Source organism: Phaenicophaeus curvirostris, chromosome 5 (assembly GCF_032191515.1).
Source record: "Phaenicophaeus curvirostris isolate KB17595 chromosome 5, BPBGC_Pcur_1.0, whole genome shotgun sequence".
NCBI lineage: Eukaryota > Metazoa > Chordata > Aves > Cuculiformes > Cuculidae > Phaenicophaeus > Phaenicophaeus curvirostris.
In genome coordinates this window covers 60916406-60931920 of record NC_091396.1, presented here as the reverse complement: position 1 = coordinate 60931920, position 15515 = coordinate 60916406, and the positions used below count along the sequence as shown (strand labels likewise).

Genomic DNA, 15515 nt, shown 5'->3' with positions numbered 1-15515 from the left:
ATTGAATCTTCAAGCAACATTTACAGGAAAGTTCAGAAAATCAAGAGCAAAGAATTATTAGAGTACAGATGACTATACAGGTCATTCAGGGATGAACTTTCCCTCCAGCTCTATCATTTTAGGAAGTGAAGTTATAGACTTTCTAAAGAGATGTAGCAATGACAATGTCTGGTGATGGAATTTGGGTGAGCTGAGTGCTCTCCCATCCTGGAACTCAGAGAACTGGAATATCAAATTTGAAGAATGAAGGCTAAAAATTCTAATTAATGTTTGTTTATGATTGGGGGTCCTTATGTGTATAAAGAGCAAGAGAGAAAGGAAAGAAGCAATCTAGCAGCTAGAAGTCAAATAAGTGCAATGCTTTAGAATAAATTGTGAAGGAAAGAAAAATGAAACAGAATAAATTTTATTGAAGTAAGTTTTGTCAAACTCAGAATTCTCTTTCGGTAAAACAGTTGTTTTTCCTTTAGGAGGAAACATATCCCCAACTTAATGTGTGGGAATTTACTGATTAAACTAAGTAAGCTGGAGATGAAAAAAAAATAAACTTAATTACAGAGGAACAGACTGAAAAGGAGATGGCAAGGGAGTGGAGGAAGTTCTTAGTGAAGATCCATAAGGATCCATAAGTGGTCTTGGGACCACTTTCCACTAGGTGGTCTGGCCTGAAAAGTGGAAGTCTTTGGTGATGACACAGGCTTGAGAGGCATCACTAGGACATTGGTAGTCAAGCCAAGAATTGGAGTAGTATAAAAGATGATAGAAATGGAATGTTGTTTCATAGCCAAAATGCATGTCATGCCTACGGAGACTGATGAAAGAGCTGATTAGAAAGCTCCTGAACCAGACAAAACAAAGAGGGAAAAGTTTGGTGTTTTCAGAAGAAAAGGCATTCTTTAATGAGCATTGATATGTTCTTAACAGTTGAAATAACAGACTATATCCTTTAAGGACATTTCCAACATTAAGGAGGAAGCATGTGCACCATTATGCAAGGCACCAAAAAGAACTCAGCTTGAGGATTGGATTTAAGGAGTGGATGCACTGAAAGGATTGGGTAAGGGAGAATGTATTTTATGAGAGGAGATTTAAAGAGATAGACTTTATTTTGCAAAGCTATATAACCCAGAACCCAATAATAAATTGGATAACTTCAGTTACCCCAGAGGTATTCAAGGCAGCAGTGTGGTGATGCAAATTCCACAAAAATATACAATTTTAGCTAAAGGTCAATGCCAACACAAGACCAATAACCATGAACAATTTTAGTTTAGCTACTCAGGAAGCTTTCAGCGTCTGGAGCAGTGTGCTGACACTAGCAACTCTGTAGACACATTGTTGAATTTATTTAGAGTTTGATCTCTTTTTGAACAAGGTTTCTGAATGGTATTATGTAACGGAATGGCAAATTTTCCTTTGCATTTCCCAGCTGTGTGCACCCACAAAGCTTTCCTTACCTTGCTAACGTAAGCAAATGGGACAAATTTCGGGATCCATAACTGTTAAAGAATAGTGTGGTGATACTGTGGTTGAGGGCAATTTGGTTTGTTTCACTTATATTTGAATCAGTATGCAATTCCTTCCTCCTCTGACAGTCTCTAAGGTCTGAGTTTCCCAAGCACTGGAAGGAGATGGCCTGTTCCACATTACATTATTTTGGACCTAGAGTTGTACTTACCAAGAGAGGAAAAATCAAACATTGCACGCTCACCTCCCTTCCTACGCCAGTGCAAGAGATCTGTTGTGAGCAGCCTGGTGCAAAAGTAGCTGTTCTCAATTTAGGGAGGATGGGATAACGTGTCACTTAAAAGCCAGATGACAGCCAAAATGTCAGTCAGAGCAAGCCCTGATTTCTGCTAATATACTGTTATACATTGCCACATGCACAAGTATCAGTTTACGTTTCCTCTGCAAACCTATCATGAGTTATTTCCTGTTAATTATTTAGCATATGTAGCTGATTACCTAAGAACAGCACTCACTGCTGCACTGCTAGGCTACTCGAACTTTTAGACTAAAGAAAAGTAAACAAGGTAAGCACCTAACGTGATAAGTAGCTTATGCCTTACCTCGCTCATTAATATGTTTCCACACGTGAAGGCAAACAGTGTTATTGCTTAGAGAGTAAGTGTTCCACAGCAATAATGCCAAACAAACAGACTGGTTGCACACATGCAGCAACGGCAAATAGGAAGGGATTTGATCATGGTCAAACCGAGCAATTGGCCAGAAATCCTGTGGACGTTTATTTTGGAAGCATTGCAACAGCTCTCCCGCTGGGTCCACTTTATGCTAAGTATCTCTAATACGTGGCAGTGCTGGTCAAACACCAGAAATAATCTGTATGATCTTTCCAAAAATTCCAGCCAGCTGGTCAGAGAATAAAAGAATTTCATAATGAGAAGATTCATACTTTCCCCTTGGAAATATTTTGCCTTTGTTTAATTTGTTTGTAGTAATATAGCATGAACAGATATTTAGATTTTTTATTTAAATTATGAACTTTATATATAGAAAATATGCAGGCAATATTTTGCCTATTATGCTTACTATTTTCTGTGTTTAACATAGGAACTTGTCCGAGTAACAGAGTGTAAATTTTGCAGAGTGTGTCTGGGGTTAAGAAACATGGGAATCCTCAATGTCTTGGGGGCTTTGGCAATTCTGTATTGCATATGGCAACAATACGACAGCGTAGCAACATCTATGGCAAGTCAAAATAAAAATCCAACCAGCCCAATGATGTCATTAGGAATGGCAAGGGTTGGATGCTGAGACAAGAAACAGGACAAGTATTAGATGGTATAGTCTCTTGAAAAAAAAAAAAAAAAGTTCTCCAACATGCCTTTTAAAAAAATAAATAAACCCCCTCCTTATGACATTCTGGCCAGCATCCCAGAAAACTATTAACAACCTACCCAAATCCACTTCAAGGCAATGCTCCTGTAACTAAAATCAACTGTCTCATTGCTTCTCTACAAGCCAACACACTTGGATTCATTCAGAGTATTTTTGCTCAGAAAGCTGGGAACATAGGTTTATTGCTCCTAAATCCCGTAGTGTGGCTGTCACATCTCTCAGTTTCACAGAGCTTAAGGCCAGGAGGTCTCACCCCCTTACAAAGATCCCAGATGCCTCTCGCATACCTCCACCAAATCCTATAGTCAGTGAAGGCATATAGTTTTGTCCTGATGCAATGAAGACACTGTATTTGCCATGATAATGTATCACTGCTGTATCCATCCTTAATTAACTGCCTTGATTCTACCCGTGCCTTCTCTGATTTTCCAGTGTTATCTTTACATCATGGATGCCAGAACTTCACGTTGTTTTTCAGTATAAGCCTGACCAATGCCAGAAGCAGAGATGAAACCACCTCCTTGCCCCTACTTCTCTCTTATAGTGCATACAACCATGGCCCTTGTTAGGTCTTTCTGCCACTGCAGCAGAAACATCCACAGTTTTCCCCTTCAAGGGATTTTTAAACCCTGTCGATCATGAGATTTGGATTTATGACACAGTTCAGTGCCAGTTGGCTTCAATGGTCATTGGATTGGACTCTGGAGGATTCCCGAGACACAAACAGCAAAATGAATTGGAGTACTATATCCCTAGAGACTGACTCTAAACCAGTCTTATGTCTTTGTTTGGCTGCAAAGCTGCACAGTAGAAGACATTCTCACTACTGTGAAAGTACTGTATTCTAGTAATCAGTTTTTCAGCTTAAAAGGATGGCCTCAGAAGACAAAAAAAAAAATCAAATGGTGAAACATTTTAATTCAAATTTATATAAACTAAGCAGAACAGGCAGAACTCTGATTTACACAAAAGCAAAAATCGTATTTCACTCTCAAGAAAGGGAGAAAGGGGTCTGATCTGGATCATGCTAAGCTTTCTCAACAACAGCGCAGAAATAAATGATGCACATACTGAGTCTTTGAAACTCCACAATCATCTTGTGAGTAGCTGTAGAAGGAATGAATTTTGTGAGAAAAATGGAATCTGCTCATTGCAGGAAAAGTAAAAACATTTTCAGCTGTAGCCAACTGCAGTTTAATTTAAACTGCATTCATGTCACCCAGAAGCATAAGTGGCTAAATGCTTACACTAATAACACCCTGCCTGTATACTTTGCTTGCAGATGGTCATTAATATTGTAATGCTGACCTGTGACAGAAAAGCTGCAGTGCATGCAACTATTGTCTTTAATTTAGCCAGGATGAATTGTCTAACTATGATTCAGCACTGAATATGTGGGACATTTAGAAAGAGCAGTAATGTGAGCTGCACTGTATATGAGAATGCCATAGGCAGCTTGATCTGTCTCTGCTAAACATGTTGTTTTCTAGTTGGGCATATCTTGCAGGATGGGATCATTTATCCATACACAAGACAGAGGAAAACAGAAGAAGGAGAATTAGTCCATTTTGTCCTCAAGATTACTTTTTTCTCAAGATATTGACAGATTGGATTAACTTTTTGGGACAGCTGTGGTTACAGAATCACTGTGCCTGGCAGGTGACAAATTCTGTCACACTTTCTTTTAGAGGGGAATTAAGAACAGAGCCCCTTACAAAACGGAAACCTTTGGAAGCTCCTCTATATCTTTTACAATGCAGGAAAGAAGTCCCCATTCATCCCTCACTGGAAAATTGCTCTTACAAGCTACTTTGTGATTGAGATAACAGAGTATGATCCTGTTGCATAGCTGCAACATCCATTCTAAATTCAAGACTTCAAAATACAATAAGCTACCCACAAAGCTATTACAATTGTGTTTTCATGAATCCTGTTTCTACATTCTGAATTTCGTAACTTATATTAAAAAAGATGTAGAATACCAAGTGAATGATTTGGCACAACTGGACAAGAATCCCAAAGCAAGCAGGAAAATCTGGTATCTGAACTGAAGATAGCTCAGAAACATCATGGCTGTCTTTAACATCTTCGTATGCTCTATCTCTGAGAGGATTAGAATGTTTAAAGTCGTTATTAGTGTAGGTAATGGGCATTACAGGAGAAACTGGGTAAAAGCACCTCTTCTAAATCAGACTGAAGGTCCACAAGTCCCGGTAGGCCTAGAGGACAACAGAAGAGCAGAAGAAAATAGTAAAAATGGTCAATGTTTTCCTTAGAAATTTCTCCTAACCTGCACACCCTGTAGCTCAGTCTTTCCAAGTCAGAGGTAGTTTCTGTGCAACTAATAATTCACGAGAGACATGTTTTCTGGGGACTTCTGTAAAGTCTCCCTTTGAATTTCAGCATCCACAACATCCTGTGGCAAGAGCTTCCTCTGTTAAACTGTATGTTTCAGGAGCAACTGTCTCCTTTTGTGTATATTCTGAATTTTCCACCTATTGGCTTTGCATCAGACCTACTAGTTCCCAAACGGGAACCTGTGTTGTCCTTGTTTTACACACCTCAACTGACTGTGAAGGTAGACAGGACACAATTTTTCTTTGCATGACATGGAGAGTAATTGTTCTTTATTTTGGATTTGTTGGCATGCAGTTGTGTTACTGGTATAAGACAAAAGTTCACCTTTCAGCAGTTCCTGTAGTCATATATAAACATAGCAATACTCTCCCTTTTCATCCAGTCAGAGAAGATGGGCACAGATAGATAACTGAGTCCTACTCTCCAAATGGAGAAGAGTGCTCTGTTAAATTTTTGTGGTGGCATTTCAATGACCAGCATAATTTGTCATTAAGACTCAGACAAAACTATTTAAACCAGAAATTAAAAATTTTTCATTCCTTTCCTTATTTCTTCAGATATTTTGCAAAATCAAAGATCTAGAAAATTTCAAAGCACATATCTCCTTTCTGTTTGTGCTTCTGACTGCGGGATGTTGTGAGGAGGAGCTATACATGACGTGGATGGAATAGGTGACTGAGGAAGGAAGCTGGATGTTTACCTCGTCAAAATATGACAGCCCAGACAATTTCTGTGTTCTCTCCCTGTAATACTATGTCGATTCTACTTACACTTTCCTTATTGGCTGACATCTGCAACACGCTTTGCATTGCGACACATGATTGAAAACATGAGACGTCTTGACGTCTTTGCCTCTCATTATCTATTACACCTTCATATGAAGAGTAAGCATGTTTTCTGTCTGTTCACATGCCGTTAGCAGCAACTCTTAGTGCCTTAAAAATAATCCCTGTGAAGACCGATAAGAAATCTTGAGTCTCATAACATGTTGCTTCTTGCTGCCTGTGAAGACACTGCTCTGATCAGCTGAGCACACTGAAATTTCAAGACACACAGTATCAACCTGTTAAAGCACTCACGTACCATGCCACTGAGCATGGTTTCAAGCTGTACATTAGGCATCAACTATGCATTCCAAAAAGCAAGTTAAATCCTATGCAGAGTTCCTGGAGGTGATACATTTCAGGGAAAGGGCTTTGTTATTAAAGACTGTTATTTGTAAACAGTAAAACAATTTATCAGAGAATGAGATACAGGATTTCCCTGGTGTTTCAATTTGGATTTAACTCGAGCAAGCAGGTGGGACTCTTTCCATCTAACTGAGGTTATTTAGGAGTCAAAAGTCGCTTTTAAACTGTCTACAGATTTAGTGGAGACAGAAAGGCAGGCAAAGCCATTTGGGTTATTTAGTGCCGCTGAGATGATCAAATCTTCTCAGTGTTTTACTAGAAAACTTGCAATTCATTAGGTCAAGTTGGACCAAATCCCCAGCAGATACAAACTGTGGAAGCTCTGCTAGAATCCATGTAAATACATCTATTTCAACTCAGATTTGAACTATAAACCATAAATCTAATTTAAAAACCCAAATACTTCACAGCATGGGAGGTTTTAGGTTTTTAACTCTCCAGTTTCACCCACAGCATATCGGCTGCCGCAGTAATTGTACTGGTTATCCATTGCACAGGAAAGCCACTGAAAAAATGAAAGTAGATTAACAACTTATACAGCCCTAGATACAGTAGCTGCAAAACAACACATGGAAATTGCTCTTCTGACACCCACAGCAAAGCTGTTGTCAAGAAAATGGAAAGTCTTCTTGCTGCTGCAATCTTAGACATCACTTCTAACAGTGGGAAGAGAACAATTTTCAAAGACAAGCCTGATGTTTGAACTGATAGGGTCTTTTTCAGCTTCCCATTGGAACACAGGGGACATTAAATGCCCAGATAACATCATTTCCACTGGAAGCGTCTGATAAAGATTGGTGTATTTTCAACAGGGCAGAGCATTCTTTTCAGTTGGCTTCTGGTTTCTCTCCATGCTGCATTTTGTTTTCTGTGCACTCAGAAATCTGTTTCTAGCTCTTATGTGATGTCCAGTGGAAAGTAACAACTTTGGGCCAGTTCCTCAGGTGGCATAAATCAATGTGGCTGTACTAACTTCAATATTGTCATCAAACATCGCTAAAGGTCTGGCTCTGCTGACATTTAATTCCTGCCTTTGAAATACGAATACGTGCACAAACACCGAGAGCCCTTAAATTAAATGTTTTTATTCAGGGGGGAAAAGCACTCACTTTAGAAGAAACTAACAACCTTCCAGCTTTCAGCTCCTTCTAAATAACTTGGACAAGCAAATCAATCAACGTTGTTTTTTTTTTCCAAGCCTACAACAGAGTACAGTAGATTTACTGTAAGTACTAGATTTTTTCCTGCTAGTATATGTGTGGGTCTGATGCAAAACATAAATAACATAAAAGTTCCAGTTAATATAGCTTTGAGCAAGAACATGTTTTTTCTTTCATGTATGATTTTCATGGCTACATTCAGGCGGCAATGTTATTCATCTCCTTATTCTCAGTTCAACAGAGCTGTCTGCACACGACACACAGAGCAAGTGTATAATCTGGAGTACATGATGGGAAAGCCAGGTGAATAAAACAACCCCCATTTGCAAGACAGAAGTTTTTAATCCTGAATTTCTCACATGTTAGTCCTCTAGTTCCCTGCCTATGATCTCTTTGCAGTGTCTAGTCTGGGAGGTAATCATCTGTCACACTATAAGCTCATTCTGTTTTGATAAAGCCAGAGCAAAGGCATGGCAGGGCATACAGTTGTGAGGCAAGATAATGATAGCTGAGTCCCTGTCACTGATCCCAGTAATGGGCACATGTCAGGAAAAGCCAGAGGAGCCATTTGCAGTCTAAAATGAGACTGGCTGCAGCAAAGGCAATAATACAGAGCACCAGCACTGAAGTAGCAGTACTGTTCCCTGTCATGCAAATATGTTTTTTGCCTGTGCTTTGGAGGAGAATGTGATGAGGCACACAGTTCTAGGCTTTATACAAAAGAGTAGACCATGGGAAACAAGGCACCTTTTTGCTCTGATCCCCATTGCCACTAATCAATAGAAAGTCTGACAGACACATAAGCTTGCTATAAGTGTCAAATTCTCTGGGCTGAGTAGATCTTCGCTTTTCTCGGCCTTTCCATGAAAAACAAGCATTACAGTCCAGGGTTCATTTCTCCTAGCTGAGTGCCATCCTCCTTGGACTAGAGTCCTGACCCAAAATGCTCGCTGGCTTTTCAGCCTTGAGGTCTTAGCATCCCTGATTACATAAAAGAAGGGAAGGGCAACGAGCAATAGAACACTGTTGTGACTGAAGAGCACAGATGATGAAGCTTTTACTGCCTGAGAAGCAAATTTATTAGGAAGATAAAGAGGGGCCATGATAGATTAAATGTTGCTGAGAGATGAAGCAGATATCCTTAAGGGTCTGAGCGATTTCTTCACGCCAGGAAATGGAGGACCTGTAATATCCCAGAGTCCATGTTTTCCTTGAGGGGAATAGAAATGCTAAAGAAAAAAGCCTCATAGCAGTAGAGATGATAATAAGGCAATTAAAGCTCTCTGTACTATTAAAAAGTTGACAAAGCACCAGAATTAGATGAAATACATCTCTGAAATCAGTGTGGAAAAAGCAAATAAAATCGAGAAGCCATTGGAGAAGAATTTTGATTGCTTACTAATGACAATTTTAGTACCAGAGTGTAAAGTAATTTCAGTATGTAAGGAAAGAACAAGGTTAAAGATGGCACTTTTCACTTGAATTTCAGGAAATTAGTCAATAATGTATCTCAAGATAAATTGATTTGAAAGGTCAGGCAAGATGGTGACATCGTTGCAAATAGGAAAATCAGTGAAACTGGTCAGAAATTGCCCTTTGGCTGGCAGCCAAGGGTTCTATAAGGTGGTGTGAAGCCTTAAGAGAAAGTGATCTATATTATCAAAATTCATAAATACGCCATCCTCTCTGGGTACATTCATTAAATTCCAAATACTGTGCAAAACCATAAAAGGTTATCTACATTCATCAGTGAGTCTGCAAATGACACCATACTAGGAGGAGCGGCTAATATATTAGAGAGTCATGTTGCCATCCAGGGGGACCTCATCAGGCTGGAGAACTGTGCTTATAAGAGCCCCATGAAGTTCAACAAGGAGAAGTGCAAAGTCCTGCACCTGGGGAGGAACAGCCCCATGAACCAAATATGCTGGGGCAATCCAGGTGGAAAACAGCTTGGCAGAAAGGGCCCTGGGAGTCCTGGTGGACATCAAATTAACACGGACTAGCAAAGTGCCATGAAGTGATATCAAGAAGTAGCCTGTCTTGAGGGCAAACGGAACGAAGGGCAAATGGAAAGAGACAAGGCTTATCAGGTATGGTTCTGTCTCCTGTCTCTGTCTCCAGGTGTTCCTGAGTGACAAAAAACATAAGGGATGCTCAGTCCCACCGAATGATTCAGCATTGTTCTATTTTTATGTAGAATAATTAGAATCATAGAATCATAGAATAACCAGGTTGGAAGAGACCCACCGGATCATCGAGTCCAACCATTCCTATCAAACACTAAACCATGCCCCTTAGCACCTCGTCCACCCGTGCCTTAAACACCTCCAGGGAAGGTGAATCAACCACCTCCCTGGGCAGCCTGTTATATTAAAATATAAATGAATCCTATCGTGTTATTCATCACAAAAGTCTCTGGCAGTAAGTTTCTCTTTGGGTTTTCTACTCACTAAGAGAAGCAAAATCACAAAGGATCTTCCAGAGTTCTGTCTCTTTGTCTTTCAAAAGTAGAGATATCTAACAAAGTGTTTCCTGCTGTTAGAATTATTTGCTTTTTTGATTTGGTGCAAAGAATAGACTTGTATTGTTTGAAATGTCTAAAACACATAAGCAGCTAAATAAGGCAAAAATGTTCTTTTACCAAAACTCATCCAAAAAAACCAGCAAAAGATTTTATAAGAAAACCTAGGTTTAGGTTATTTTCATGATAATAAGTACTGAGAGGTAACTAACAATTTCATTAAGCAGAAGCTGGTTTCAGAATCAAAAGCAATTATTTCAGTTTCTGAAGTTCTGAAAAAAATATTATTACTGGAAAACAAAATGGAGAGCATTTGGATATCCTGGCAAATGGATATTGCAGGATTTTTTCCATATTTATCTCCATCTCTGCATATTTTGAACAGCTTGGGAAAGAAGGTGTATGATTATTACCTCCAAATAGTACTTTTCTAGAGACAGGAAGAGCAATGTAGAGATATAATTAAAAGCTGTGGGGCAAAGTTTCACAAAGGAAATTCAGATTACCATAAAAATCACTCATAGCATGAATAGTTTCTGTGGAATAACCACTAAAATTAATATTTGTAGGTTGAACATACGTTGTGTTAAAACTTAAATTCTATTCTACATGGGAAATGTTTTGCACTGACAAAGGAATAAATTTGATGACTTAATGAGATTTTCAATCTCTAATGTTTATGATTCAGTCTGTTAAATATGACCTAATTTCTATGATATAAGATGCATACAGGAAACATATGAGATCCTGGAAGAACAAAAAAAATCAATTGATTGGTGGCAATATACTCTTAAGGGATAGTAAAATTTAATCAGAGGATCATCAAGGTGTCATGGAAAGAAATGTGACTTCCTGATTTTTGACAGCCTCCCTTTCCATATTACAGTGGTTGGCCTTTTCCTGTTCATCAGTGCAACGATGAACAAGTCCTCTGTGTGCATTAGCAAACTGAAGCCTTCTCCTTTCAGAAAGTCTAGTTAAATTATGTCTATGGCTGCATTGATGCAGATAGTTTGTGAACTGGAGAGCAGGTACACAATGGCCATCCTTGTCTCATTTAATTCTCCAGCAGTTCTGAGATTGTTTCTGAAAAACTCTGGAGACAGCAGTCAGAGACACCTGACAAAGATGCTCACTCCAAAGTAGCCCATTACAGGAACCATGAAGAGAAGGCACACAAAAACAAGAAGAAAACTGGACTGAAGAGGTATCCCACACCCTTACTTTCCTGAATAAAATAGACTTAAGATTCATTTCTGGAGCATGGAGTGGTCTGAGGGAATGTCTGATACTAAAGACCTTGTAAGATAATAACTTTTTCCTCATAATCTGCTCTGTCCTCTTGTTAATGCACCTGTGGAACACATGGGAATGGATTGGAGGAGATGCTGTCCCGTTGCTGATGGCTACTTAGGATAATTGGGCTCTCACTGTCTGGCCGATGAAGCTTGCACAGGATGGTATGGCAACAGTGAACTGGTCCCCTTGCTCTAGGACACAATCAATACTAAATTATCCTTTAATTACAAGTCTTTTAATTATTCAGTGTTGACTTATGGTATGAAGCAGCAGCTGTAAATCTTTCTAAAGCAAAAGCTTTGATTCCTGGTATTCTCTCATTATCTCCTATAGTATCCTTGTGCAGAAAAAAATAAGAATTCTATTGACATAATTTCATTATTTTTAGAAGACTAATGTAGGAGCCATGCTGCTGCTCAGCAAGGGTAATAATAAATTTTAAAGCCTCTGGCTGTTCTTAGGTGGCATTACCAAGCAGAAAGTTATTTGCCTGAAGTTTGATAGATCTTAATTGATTTCACTCTAGCAAGGAATAGTTTTTATCTCCAGCTCATGAAAAATTCTGCACTGAATTGCTCTGAAAGTGTGTATTGAGAACTTCAGGACTGGCTCTAACATAGTTAAGTATGAAACACAAGTCTATCTCTACCTAGACTAGATCTGTAGGTCCGTGCTCTAAAAAAATATGGTGTATCATTCATTGCTAATGTACTTAAAGAAACATGTTTACATAGTAGAAATATTTTCAATATATCTTATATATATATGTATATACTTATATAGAGAATCATAGAATCAAAGAATGGTCTGGGGTGGAAAGGACCTTAAAGATCATCCATTTCTAATCCCCTGCCACGGGCAGAGACACCTTGCCACTAGATCAGGGTGCTCAAGGCCCCATCCAACCTTGTCCTGAACACCTCCAGGGATGGGGCATCCACAACTTCCCTGGAAAACTTCTTCCAGTGTCTCATCACCCTCATTGTGATGAAATTCTTCCTAATGTGTAATCTAAATCTTCCACCTTCCAATTTAAAGCCATTCCTCTTCATCCTATCACTACCTGCTCTCGTAAAAGTCCTTCCCCAGCTTTCTTGTAGGCCCCCTTCAGGTACTGGAAAGCTGCTATAAGGTCTCCTCAGAGTCTTCTCTTGTCTAGTCTGAACAACCCCAACTCTCTCAGCCTCTCTTCATAGCAGAGGTGCTCCAGTGCTATGATAATCTTTATGGCCCTCCTCTGGATCTGTTAAAACAGTTCCATACCCTTCTTGTGTTGGGGATTCCAGAACTGGACACAGTGCTCCAGGTAGGGTGTTACGAGGGATGAGGGAAAGAATCACCTCCCTCGACCTGCTGGAAATGTTTCTTTTGATGCAGCCCAGGATACAGTTGGCTTTCTGGCTGCAACTGCACATTGCTGGCTCATGTTGAGCTTCTTATCGATCATTCCCTATCCTGTATTGAAATCGCAGATTGCTTCAACCTAGATGCAGGACCTTGCACTTGGCCTTGTTGAACCTCATGAGGTTCACACAGGCACACTTCTCCAGCTTATCCAGGTTCCTCTAGATGACATCCTGTCCTTCTGGTGTGACAACTGTACCACTCAGCTTGGTGTCACCTGCAGACTTGCTCAGGGTGCACTCAATCTCACTGTCTGTATCATTATTGAAAATATTAAATGGCACCAGTCCCAATATGGACCCCTGAGGGGAACCTCTTGTCATGGATCTCCATCTGGATACTAAGCTGTTGACCACTAGTCTCTGAATGTGACCTTCCAACCAATACCTTATCCACCAAACAGTCCACCCATCAAATCCATATCTCTCCAATTTAGAGAGAAAGACGTTATGGGGGACCATGTCAAGCACTTTACAGAAGTCCATATAGATAACATCCATTCCTTGTCCCACGTCCACTGGTGTGGTCATCCCATCATAGAAAGCCACAAGGTTGATCAGGCAGGACTTGCCCCTGGTGAATCCATTCTGGCTGTCTTGAATCACTTTCCTGTCCTCCATGTGTTTTAGTATAGCTTCTAGGAGGATCTGTTCCATGACCTTCCCAGGCACTGGATCATAGTTCAGTGGTTCCCTGGGTCATCTTTTCTAAACTTTTAAAAAATGGACACAACGTTGCCTTTCTTTCAGTCACCAGGGATTTACCCTGACTTTTCAAATATCTACATACGTATAGATGTCTGGTTTACCTTGGCTGTTTAACCTTTTATAGCAGAAGTAGATACTTACCCCCTTATTTTAAGCATTGCAGCAAAAGGTAGAGCAATTGAAAAAGTGAACCTCATGACACTTGTGACAAATTTTAAAAATTAATTTTCAGGTAGTTTTCTGCAAGTTATAAGTGACATGAAATTCAGAGTGTGGTGTGTGCAAGTGATCTTGAATCAATATTTCTGAATTGCAGTTGCTGAGGCTGATTTAGGATGCTGGCTCCCATTTCACAGGCAGAGAAGGGGGTGCATCCTCTCCCTCTTGCAGACTCACAGCCTAGGCTGGTGTGCACATCCCAAACATTCAACAGGTTTGGAGACGTAGGTGAGATAAGTGACTAGATGCAATACTAAACATTATCCCAAGTATTCCTGCATCTTTCTGCAACATGGGAAGAAAGAAGGTCTTTTATTGTCTTTTATTCTTTGCTTTCATTTATATCAGAAGACCTGTCCCATCCTCTACTAGTGCTTCTACATTTGCTCAGAAACAGAAAGTGGATACATAAACCAAAAAAAAAAAAAATAAAAGAAAGAAAAATAATCTGTCCATTTTCAGGGGATGAAAACAGAGCTTCAACACTGGTCTTGGCTATGGAGCACTGTGGCTTCTCTATAGTTTACCTAGTTACCTGCCAAACCAAACCATCTGCCCTTGAGATAATAATGCTGGCAAAAGACAAAGTAGCTGAGCTGCAATATTCAGCAGTTGTATCCTCTGGATAGGGTCTACTTTTACAAATCGCCTGGCTTTTATTGGAATGATTGCTCTTCTCCGCTCATGATGTTGATCTATTATTTCTCACATTCTCTAGATGAGATAAAGAAAGAATTTTCTTCAAAAAGAACCACTAAATAAATCTCTGCCAAAAGTTTATAAATTTTCTGTTCCTGTGCATATCCCAGCTGCAGCAGTTCAAGCATTAATGACTTAGCCTTTCTTAATCACTTTTTTAATTACAAAAACCAGACAGAGCTGGTTATCAGCAAATTACTTGCAATAATTTCATTGTTCCTCCTCAAATCAAGATGATGTTGAATATGTTAAAAATGCTTAAATAAAGCCAATGCCAAATATTGGCATAACTTAAATTCACTAAACAATTGGCTTTTACTTATGTTCTCAAAACAGTAATTTTTATGTTATGTTTCCATCTTGTTCTGTATTATCTTTTGTGCTTCAACATGGAGCTTCATCTCAGTGAAGGCAGAAGTATAAAGTGGTAATCCATTGGCACAGTCTTTGCTTTCTCTCATTAAGACTGACAAGAAATAATTACTTCATACTTGTTCTCATTAATGACTAGAATTGTCTTCCAGTGTCTTATATTAGCAATAATTTACATTTAGTACTAAATCCATTAACTGGAGTCAGGTCCTCAGGTTAGAACTCTCATTTTACAACTTCTGGACTCCTTTTCCCAGTCTCAGGAAGGCAGATTCTACACCCACACACCAAGGGCTGCCCTGCAACCACATAACTCCACAGTGTTATCCAGACATATGAGCTATATGGCATCAGCAATAATGAGAAAATGTATAAACATCTCTGCCTCACAAATTCATCCATGTTTGCTGTCCTAGGAGGAGTTAGGTTTTGCTTGACTGCTGCTGTAAGGGTGATATATGGGAAGTGATTAGAAGCCCAGGTAAATGAGATCAACTTTTTCCACAAGGTTCCTGCTTTATAGAAGCACATACTAATGCCCAATCCAGACCCTAAAAAATTCAGTGTCATGAAAAAAAAGAGATGGGAAAAGTAACACTGTTGGTATTATATGGTCTTGGAATGACATTCCGGGGGAACTGAATACTTGTCTAAACACTTGATTGGTATGAGAAGACTAAAAATTTAACTCTCGCACAATTTAGTGGATTGGATCAGTACTGCT

At 39.4% G+C, this 15515-nt stretch overlaps 1 protein-coding gene across 1 annotated transcript in view; it reads right to left on the bottom strand.

Annotated features, from left to right (window-relative positions):
- Positions 1 to 11376: 11376 nt before the first annotated feature.
- TMEM179 (transmembrane protein 179) overlaps positions 11377 to 15515 on the bottom strand; it is a 188695-nt gene continuing 184556 nt past the window's right edge. The window contains exon 5 of the transcript XR_011337574.1: positions 11377 to 11390. The gene's annotated coding sequence lies outside the window, so the exon portion shown is untranslated. The remainder of the gene's footprint in view (positions 11391 to 15515) is intronic.